Source organism: Cervus elaphus, chromosome 4, assembly GCF_910594005.1.
Source record: "Cervus elaphus chromosome 4, mCerEla1.1, whole genome shotgun sequence".
Classification (NCBI taxonomy): domain Eukaryota; kingdom Metazoa; phylum Chordata; class Mammalia; order Artiodactyla; family Cervidae; genus Cervus; species Cervus elaphus.
In genome coordinates, this window is record NC_057818.1 from 56836781 (window position 1) to 56846672 (window position 9892).

Genomic DNA, 9892 nt, shown 5'->3' on the forward strand with positions numbered 1-9892 from the left:
CTTTTTTGGTCTTTCCCTCTCTCTGGGTCTCTGTCCTCCATCACTGGATCTCCATCTTCCCATGGCTCTCCTTTCTCTTGGTTTACTTTTTCTTGTCCTTCCTTCCTTCCTGCCCCATCCTTTCATCTCTGTTCGGGGAGCCGCATACTTGCTGTGTGACCTTGGGCGGGAGCCTTTGCCTCTCTGTGCCTTAATTTCTCATCTGTGCTGTGGCACTCACAGGGCTGATTTGAAGCTGAAGGGAGTTACCACGTATCCTCAGGGCACCTGGTATACAGCTGGGGCTCAATCAAGACCACAACCAACACTGGTGACTCTGCCCCAAGCCCTGGGCTAAGATTTCAGACACGATGACACATTTACCCCTCACAGCATCCCGGTAAAGGAGGTAAGACATTGCCCTCAGTTTTCAGATGAACAGACTTAGGTTTACAGGTTAGACTTGCCCAAAAATCAAACGAGTAAGTAATGGGGCCAGAAATTGAGCTCAGGTCACCTGGCCCTGGCCCCACCTCTCTTGCTGAGCTATGAGGCTTCCCTAGTATTAACTTATGTTTATCAATAAATATCAGAATTTCTGAGGGCCTACTGATGTCTAAGTCTGGATGATTCTTCCCGTGGGAGCCATCCCATGCACTGTAAGATATCCAGCCGCATCTCTGGCCTCTGCCCTTGAAATGCAAGTTGTTTTTCAGTCACTAAGTTGTGTCTGATGCTCTGCGATCTCATGGACGGCAGCACGCCAGGCTTCCCCATCCTTCACCATCTCCCAGAGTTTGCTCAAACTCCTGTCCATTGATTCTGTGATGCCATCCAACCATCTCCTTCTCTGTCGGCCCCTTCTCCTCCTGCCCTCAATCTTTCCCAGCACCAGAGTCTTTTCCAATGTGTTGGCTCTTTGCATCAGGTGGCCAAAGTATTGGAGCTTCAGCTTCACCACCAGTCCTTCCAATGAATGCTCAGGGTTGATTTCCTTCAGGATTGATTGGTTTGATCTCCTTGCTGTTCAAGGGACTCTCAAGAGTCTTCTCCAGCACCACAATTTGAAATCATAATTTCTTCGGCACTCAGCCTTCTTTATGGTCTAACTCTCACATCCATACATGACTACTGGATGCAAGTACCACCCCCATAAACATGAGCTGGAAGCAGCAGGAGAGGTGTCCCATTGATCCATTCAGAAATTCTGATTGGGAAGACTCAGCCTCTGTCCTCTCCCCCAGCCACCTCCCTGGTCTTCCTGCCTCCAGTCTCACCATCTAGCCCATTCCAGGGCCCCAGAGATAATCCAGTCCCTCCTTTGCTCTCTGCCCTCCCATGGCTCCCCAGTGCCCCCAGGACGGAGCCCAGCCCATCGTTGGAGACACCTGGCATCTCCTGCCCTTGCGCACCATTTATCACCGTTACTGTGTAGACTCAAGCACTCGAGATAGCCTGACTCACACCTCCAGACCCTTGTCCAGGCAGAGCCCTCTGCCCAGAATGCCTGCCCCATTTTTTCCTTCCGCACTTGCCCAGTGGACTCAACTCCACGCCCAAGACACAACCTTGCATGTGTCCTTTGACCAGCGACTCCAATCTATGAATTCAGCTTTCAGATAACACTCATGCATGAGCTTGAAGAACTAAGCATGTGAATATTCACCATAGCCCCATGCATCCTAGCAGATTAGAGGGGAAATGACCTAAACGTTCATCAGGAAGGGACTGTCAGAAAAACCCCAGGAGGAGACTGTAAAATAAACAAAGTTGAAAGATGCCCGCAATTGCAGATGGAAGCTTCTTCAAGGTATGTTATGAAGGGGAAAAACAAGATGCAAAACCAAGTGGACTCTGTGCTCTGCCCTTTCCTCATTTGCTGTGTGAATTTGGGAAAATCACCTCACCTCTCTGAACCCCCGTTTCCTTGTCTATAAAATGGGATAGTCATCATAAAGACTGAGGTGAAGATTACTAACAAATCATGAGGAGGGAACCACACATATAAATATTAAATGTGAGTTTTTAATGTTAGGGCAGAGGTTGGCAAACTTTTTCTGTAAAGGGTCAGTTAGTAAATATTTTTTGCTTTGCAGGCTATATGGTCTTTGTTGCAATGACTCAATGCCGTTCTCATTGTGCAGAAGCACAGATAATGCATCAAGGAATAGACGAGGCTGTGTTCCAATAAAACTTTATTTAGTACAACAGACGTCTGGCCCATGGGTCGTGGTTGAGATGTGTATTAACATTGAAGAAGAGGTAACTGTTTATTTTTAAAGGTTTTCTATGCCCCTCCAACCGCCAAACTAATTTATCAGACTGTATTGTGATATCGGTTTCTCTTTCCCTTTAGGGGTCCAGCCCTCCCCACGCCCAGACCTTGAACTCTCTGAGCAGGAGCCTTATCTGAGCTCTGTGGGTCTCCAGAACCCAGCCTCCACCCCTGTTCTAGGAGCAGAGCAGAAACATTGGTTGGATTCATTCATTCATACATTCATTCACAGAGACAACACATGCAGGCACTGTTCTAGGCACTGAGGCTATAACAGTGGCCAACACAGACACACATCCCTCGAGCTTATTCCAAAGGGAGAGACAGACCATAAATCAAATGAACACTTTAAATGTGTAGTTTTAAGAATCTGCCTTCCAGATTCAGGAATGAAGAGAGAAATTTTGAACAACTAGAATATTCTGAATTTTGTGATAGTTTGAACATTGGAAATGAGAAAACTTTAGGACTTGGGATTGTTAGGTTTCTGACTTGAGTGACGGAGAATTTGATGATGTTGTCAAGAGAATTAGAAGGGAAATGGACTTGGTGGTGGGGAGGAGACTTTGAGGTATATTTGGGACATGTAGATTGACATGTCTACCAGCTAGTTGGATATAAGTGTGGTGGTTAGGGGAGGGTTGAGGACTAGCAACATTGATTTGGGAGTTACAGGCAATAGTAAAAATTTTTTTTAAAATATAAATTTGATATTGTACTTAAGCCTTCACTTTCATTTATTTGTACACTTAAAGCACAATTCACCACATTCTCAATTTCCATTTTATTTTTGCCATTACCTGTCATTTCATTTGTATCTATTCTTGTTGGTCTTATTTTCTTGGCATAATAAATTGGGATTTTACCCCTTAGAAAGAAAAAAAAAATCTGCCTTCCAATGCAGGGGATGCAATTTCGATTTCTGGTTGGGGAATTAAGATCCCAGATACTTACTGTGGGGCAACTGAGCCGATGCACTACAGCTAGAGAAGCCCGTGTGCTACAATGAACACCCAGTGCGGCCAAAATAAAACCAGCCAGCCAAACAAAAACATGTAAACTATTAGATGGTCTTATGCACCAAGGAGAAGTAAATAAAGTGGAAAAGAGAATGAGACCAAAGAGGGCTGCTGATAATTTCCATCATTTTGCCAGGGGAGGCCTTGGTAATGAAGGAGACGTCTGGATGGAAATGAAGAAGTGAGGCAGGAGAGTATTCCAGGGGAAGGCTTTCTGGGCAGCGGGCACAGCATGTGCGAAGGCCCTGGGGTGGGAACATGCTTGGCATTTTCAATAAACAGCTAAGAAACCAGTGTGACAGCAACTGAGTGTATGCAAGAAGGAGTGGAAGATCCGAAACAGGGTGAGAGGGGAGATGGGGTGGGTCACACATGCCTTTATAGACCTAATGGTGAGCACTTTGCCTTTCCTCTGAGTGAGGTAGGAGCCAGGGGCGGTGTCTTGGCTGGCTCAGGCTGCCATAAAAAAAATACCACAGACTGGGTGGCTCAGACAACAGGAATTTATTTCTCACAGTCTGGAGGCTGGGAAGTCCAAGATCAAGGTGTCAGCAGATGCTTTCCCCAGTAGGAGCTGTTTTCCTGGCATGCAGATGACAGTTTCTCCCTCTGTCCTATGGCAGAGAGACCTAGACTCTGGTTTCTCTTCCTGTTCTTATGGGGGTAACAATCCCATCCTGGGGGCTTCAGCCTCATGACCTCAGCTAAACCCGATTATCTCCAAAGACCCCACCTCCTAATATTGTCACACTGGGGGTTAAGACTTCAACAGAAGCCTAAAAAATATATATTTCTTTTTATTTACTTATTTAGCTGTGCCAGGTCTGAGTTGCAGCAGGTGGGATCTAGTTCCCTGATGAGGGATTGAACCTGGGTCTCCCCTGCCTTGGGAGCAGGAAGTCTTAGCCACTGGACCACCAGGGAAGTCCCAACAGATGCATTTGGGAGGGACACAAACATCCATACAGGGAGAATTTTGAGCAGAGTGGGGGATGAGATCTGTCTGAAGTTTTAACAGGATCCTTTTGGCTGCCAGGTAGGGAATAGGCTCTGGATGGAAGCAGGGAGCCCATTGAGGAGGCGATAGATGAGTCTGGAGGGATATATAGGATGACTGATGAATGAATGTGTAAAAGAATGAGTAAATGCAGGAGTGGAGTAAGCAGGAAGTGTGCTTGTCTTTTGAAGATAAGAATAGAGGGTTAGAATCCTGCCTATATGGTTTTAATCAAGGAACATCAGCCTCTTGGGTAAATGGAAAACCTGTTTATAATGACCTGAGCCTGGAACATAACTCTGTTTTGCCTATAAACTTGAAATACCTCTCACTCAGTTTGGGTTTATACCAACTGTTCCAGGGGTGTGGCTGGTATGTATACTGAGAGATTTTACACCGTCCTGGGAACATTAGCAAGAGTTGACCGCCGTTTGGGGAAAAAAAATCCCACATCTGATAGTAAAGCAACTCCTGGTTTTTGACCTCCTTCTTGTTCCTCTGTCAGGCTGGGTTGGTAACTGTTGCTTTCATGTTGATTGTTATTGCATACAAACCCTGGCACCTTCTTTATGTAGCCTGGGTCTCAAACTTTAATGAACATATAACTCCTCTGGGGGTGGAGGTGTTTAAGTGCAGATTCTAAATTACTTTTTTTTTTTCCCCTAATGCAGATTTTGATCACCAAGATCTGGGTGAAGCCTGAAATTCTACATTTCTAACAAGCTCCTTAAAAAAAAAAACTTTATTTTTTTAATTTAAAATTTGTTTTCGGTTTTGCCGGGTCTTAGCTGTGACACCCAGGATCTTTGATCTTTTTTGTAGCATGTGGGATCTAGTTCCTCCACCAGGGATTGAAACCTCAGCCCCTTGCACTGGGAACGCGGAGTCCCAGCCACTGGACCACCAGGGAAGTCCCTGATTCTACATTTCTAACAAGCTTCTCAGATTAGCTATGCTGCTGACCTGCTGCTCCACGGATTGCCCTTCTAGAGTCAGGCTCTGGAGCGGGAGTTTCTCAACCCCGGCACTCCTGACATTTGGGGCTGACATCCTGGGCACTGTAGGATGTTGAGTTCCATCCCTGGGCTCCACCCACCCCTCCTCCACAGTCATGACAACTGTCTTAGTCTGTCTTTAACAAAATGCCATAGACAGGTAGCTTATAAGCAGTAGACATTTATTTCTCACAATTTTGGAGGCTGAGAGTTGAAGACCAGGGTACCAGCCTGGTTGAGTGAAGGCTTCTCACTGTATCCAAACGTGCTTGTAGGGGTGGCCCCCCACTTTTTTAAAGTTTTACTTTAAATTTTTTTCTTTTCATTTATGTGGCTGCACCGGGTCTTCATTGTGGCAGGCGGGATGTTCAATCTTTGTTACGGCATGCCCCCTGCATTTGGAGTTCAGAGTCTTAGCCACTGGATCACCGGAGAAGTCCTTTGGGGCCCCTTTTATAAGGAGCCTAATCCCAGTAGTGAGGGCTCCATCTTCATGACTTAATCACTGCTCTAAGGTCCCACCTCCTGATACCATCACCTTGGTACGAGGATTTCAACAGATGAATCTCTAAGGGACATAAACATTCAGACCTTAGCAACAATCAAATGCTCTCCAGACGTTGTCAAGCGTCCCCTGAGTGACACAATTGCTCCCTGTGGAGAATCACTGATCTAATTAGAAAAAGATTAGAAAAAGTTTGACAACCCCTGCACTAGAATGTTTCTTAGCAGCCCGATTGTAATACCCCCAACTGGAAACTACACAAATACCCATTCACAGTTGGATGAATAAATAGTGTTGTCTTCCTACAATGGAATGTCATCCAGTGGGGGCTGACAAGCTTTTTCTGTTAAGGACCAGATAGTAAATATTTTCAGCTTTCTGTCTCTGCCTCAGCCACTGTGCCATGTGAGTGGCTATGGACAATAGTAGATGAATGGGTGTGGCTGTGTTCCAATAAATCTTTATTTAAACAAACAGGCAACAGCCTGGATCTGGCCTCCGGGCTGTAGTTTGCCAACATCCACCACACAACGAGAATGAGCAATCCACAACAGCGACTTCCCTGGTGGTCCAGTGGTTAAGATCAGCCCTGCAATGCAGGGGACACGAATTTGATCTCTGGTCAGCAAACTAGGATCCCACATGCCACAGAGCAGCTAAATGGGAGAGACAGCTATCCTCAAGCCCCCATTCCACAGCTAGAGATCTGTGGACCGCAGTGAAAGATCCCACCTGATGCAAGGAAGATTGCCAGTGCCGATGCTGCCAAATAAATAAATACATACATACAAAAAATCCACAACATAGAACCTGGATTATTGTCGTTGTTGTTCCATCACACAGCCGTGTCCTACTCTTTTCCACCCCATGGAGTACAGCACGAAGGCTTCCCTGTCCTTCACTGTCTCCCGGAGCTTGCTCAAACTCATGTCCATTGAGTCGATGATGCCATCCAACCATCTCATCCTCTGTTGTTCCCTTCTCCTCCTGCCTTCAATCTTTCCCAGCATCAGGATCTTTTCCAATGAATCCGCTCTTTGCAGCAGGTGGACAAAGTATTGGAGCTTCAGCCTCAGCATCAGTCCTTCCAAAGAATATTCAGGGTTGGTTTCCTTTAGGATTTACTAGTTTGATCTCTTTGCTGTCCAAGGGACTCTCGAGAGTCTTCACCAGCACCACAATTCGAAAGCATCAATTCTTTGGCACTCAACCTGCTTTATGGTCCAACTCTCAGAACTTGGGTGCATTAGTTAAATGAAAGAACAGGATGTCCTATTCCATTTATATGAAATTCAAGAACAAGAAGAACTGAAAGAAAAAAAGAGAGCAAAAGAATAAAAAGAACAGGAAGAACTAGTCTATGGCGTTAGAAGGGAGGACAAAGGTGAGCCTTGGGGGAAGGAAGACAAGGAGGGCTTTGGGAGGGGATGTCCTGCTTTTATAATATGGTTTCCTAGATGCACTGGCTTTGTGATAATTCATTGAGCTGTGCACCTATGGTGTGACCCCTTCTTTTGTGTGCCTGTTAGTCTAAATAAAGCTGGTAGGGGCGTTGGCTGGACTACAGCAGCTGGGACTCCCCAGAGGCCCCCTGACCTCTCGCTGGAATCGGGATCTGAGCCGTTTTGCAGCCTCACAGCTGTTGGGGCTTCTCAGAACTGATGGGAGTGAATTCGACATGGTGGAAACATTCTCAGATTCTTACGGGAACCACACCCCCATGAGTCTACTGCCTCTTAATCTCACTGGTTTCAAACCAGGAAATGAGCAGGAAAAAAAAACCCCAACGAATTAAACACATCCAAGATACCAAGGGGAATGTCATAAACACCAGGTGATGAAATTTATATGTTTCTCATAGGAGAACGCTGTCAGCTCCTCTCCTTCAAGCTGTGACCTGAGTGGCAGAGAGACCTTCCCAGGCCACTCTATCTGAGGGAGCAGCCCCTCACCCCACCGCTTCCTGTCCCCCTTCTCCGTTTGTGTTTTATCTTAGTGTGTGTGAGGGGCTGAATTCAACACATCCCAAGAGGATATGTTGAGATCCCAGCCTCCAATAGCTCAGAATGTGACCTTATTTGGAAATAGAGTCATTGCCCATATAATTAGTTAAAATGAGCCCATACTGGAGCAGGGTGGACCCCTGATCCAATGTGATTGGTGTCCTTATAAAAAGAACACCTGGTGAAGACACAGCACAGGCAGAATGCCATGTAACAATAGAAGTAGAGATTGGAGGGCTGCAGCTGCAAGCTGAGCAATGCTAAAGATCGCTGACAGCCATCAGCGGCTAGGAAGAGGCAAGGAAGAATCCTTTCCTACAGGTTTTAGAGGGAACACGTCCCTGCGGACACTTTGATCTCAGGCTTCTAGCCTTTAGAACCTTGAGACAATAAATCTCTTTTGTTCTCAGCCATCCAGTTGCCCCACTCAGCATGGGGCATCTTAGTTCCCTGGCCAGGGATCGAACCCATGCGCCCTGCATTGGGAGTGCAGAGTCTTAACCACTGGACCGCCAGGGAAGAACCCTGTGGTACTTTTTTGACGGCCACTCTAGGAAACAGATACAGTGTATGTCACCCTCTGGTTTATTTGCCTTGTTTATTCTTGTCCCACTGGGATGCAAAACCCATGGAGTTAAGGATCGTGTGTCTTTCTTGTCCACTGCTGCATTACCAGGGACTAGCACAGAGCTTGTCATCAGTAGGTCCTCAGTATATGTTTGTTGAATTAATTTATTATTTTTGAAAATGTAGATCAAGCACTTTCTTTGTATTAATACATCAGTGCACGGTGTGGACAGAGAGGTTGGCTAAGGCGTTGAAACTGTCCTCAGTGATCTCCCATCCCAAGGGGACAATTACAGAACACAGAAATAACTGGACAAATCTATGTGAAATGCATCTGAAGACTTCCCAGTTGGCCCAGTGGCTAAGACTCTGGGCTCCCAATGCAGGGGACCCAGGTTCCATCCCCGGTCAGGGAACTAGATCCCACATGCTGCATGCAACTAAGACCTTACTTACCAAAACTAAGACCCAGCAGAGCCAAATAAATAAATATTTAAAAAGAAAAAAAGAAATGGATTTGGAGGACAAGGCTCTGGAGACTTAGGAAATAGATTAGTGTGGGTTGGGCAATGAGGGAATACTTTAAGGAGGAATCTGGGTTTGAGCTGAGCCCTGACAAGTTGAATGATGTCCCCAGCCCTCCAAAGATGTTGGAGTCCTGATCTCCAAAGATCCTGGGACAGATTCTCACAGCCCTCACATGGAACCAACCGCAGCTACACCTTGATTCTGAACTTCTACATTCCAAAACTGTGGGATAATATGTCTGTTGTTTAAGGCACCCATTTTTGTAGAACCTGGTTATGGCAGTCCTAGTAAACTACCACAGAAGGGCAAAATTCAGATAAGTGGAAGAGAGAGGTTGGGCATTCAAGCTGAGGGAACAGACTGGGTAAAGGTAAGGAGGCAGGAAACCATTGGGCATACACAGAGGAGAAAGAACAGGTTAGTTCAATGAGACTGTTCCATGCTGTATTACAGGATGCTTTATCTCTAGGACACTTAACCCAGGCACCTCAACCCTGCATCCCTAGGACACTGAACCTCCTTCTCAGTCCCAGGCAGAGAGGATATTTGAGTTGGGTGTTGAGGGATGAATAGGAGTTCACCAAGGACAGAGGGGAAGGGAATTCTGGGAAAGGGGGCAGTGCTTCTGCAGAGATGAAAATTGAAGGGCTGACATATTGTCCTAGAAGCACTGGGAGCCCTGGGAGGATGGAGCAGGGGATGAATTCTGGGTGTAGAAAGACCTGGAACCATATGAGGGACAGGCCATAGGGGAAACCTGGAGGCCTGGGAGGAGGATGAGGTAAGGGTCTGAACTGAGGCTGTGGCCCTGGGGATGGAGAGATGGGCTTGGGCAGAGACAGGGACAAGATGGTCCAGCTGTGGGGGTGGGCAATGAGAGGCAGTGATGATGGTGTCCCTGTTAGCCAACCTAGATGACTGGATGTATTGGAGAGGCCATTTACCAGGAGAGAAAGTAGAGGTATTATACAAGATCAGGCGCGTTCAGGGTGATATGGCCGTAGACAAGTAGAGGTATTAGAGC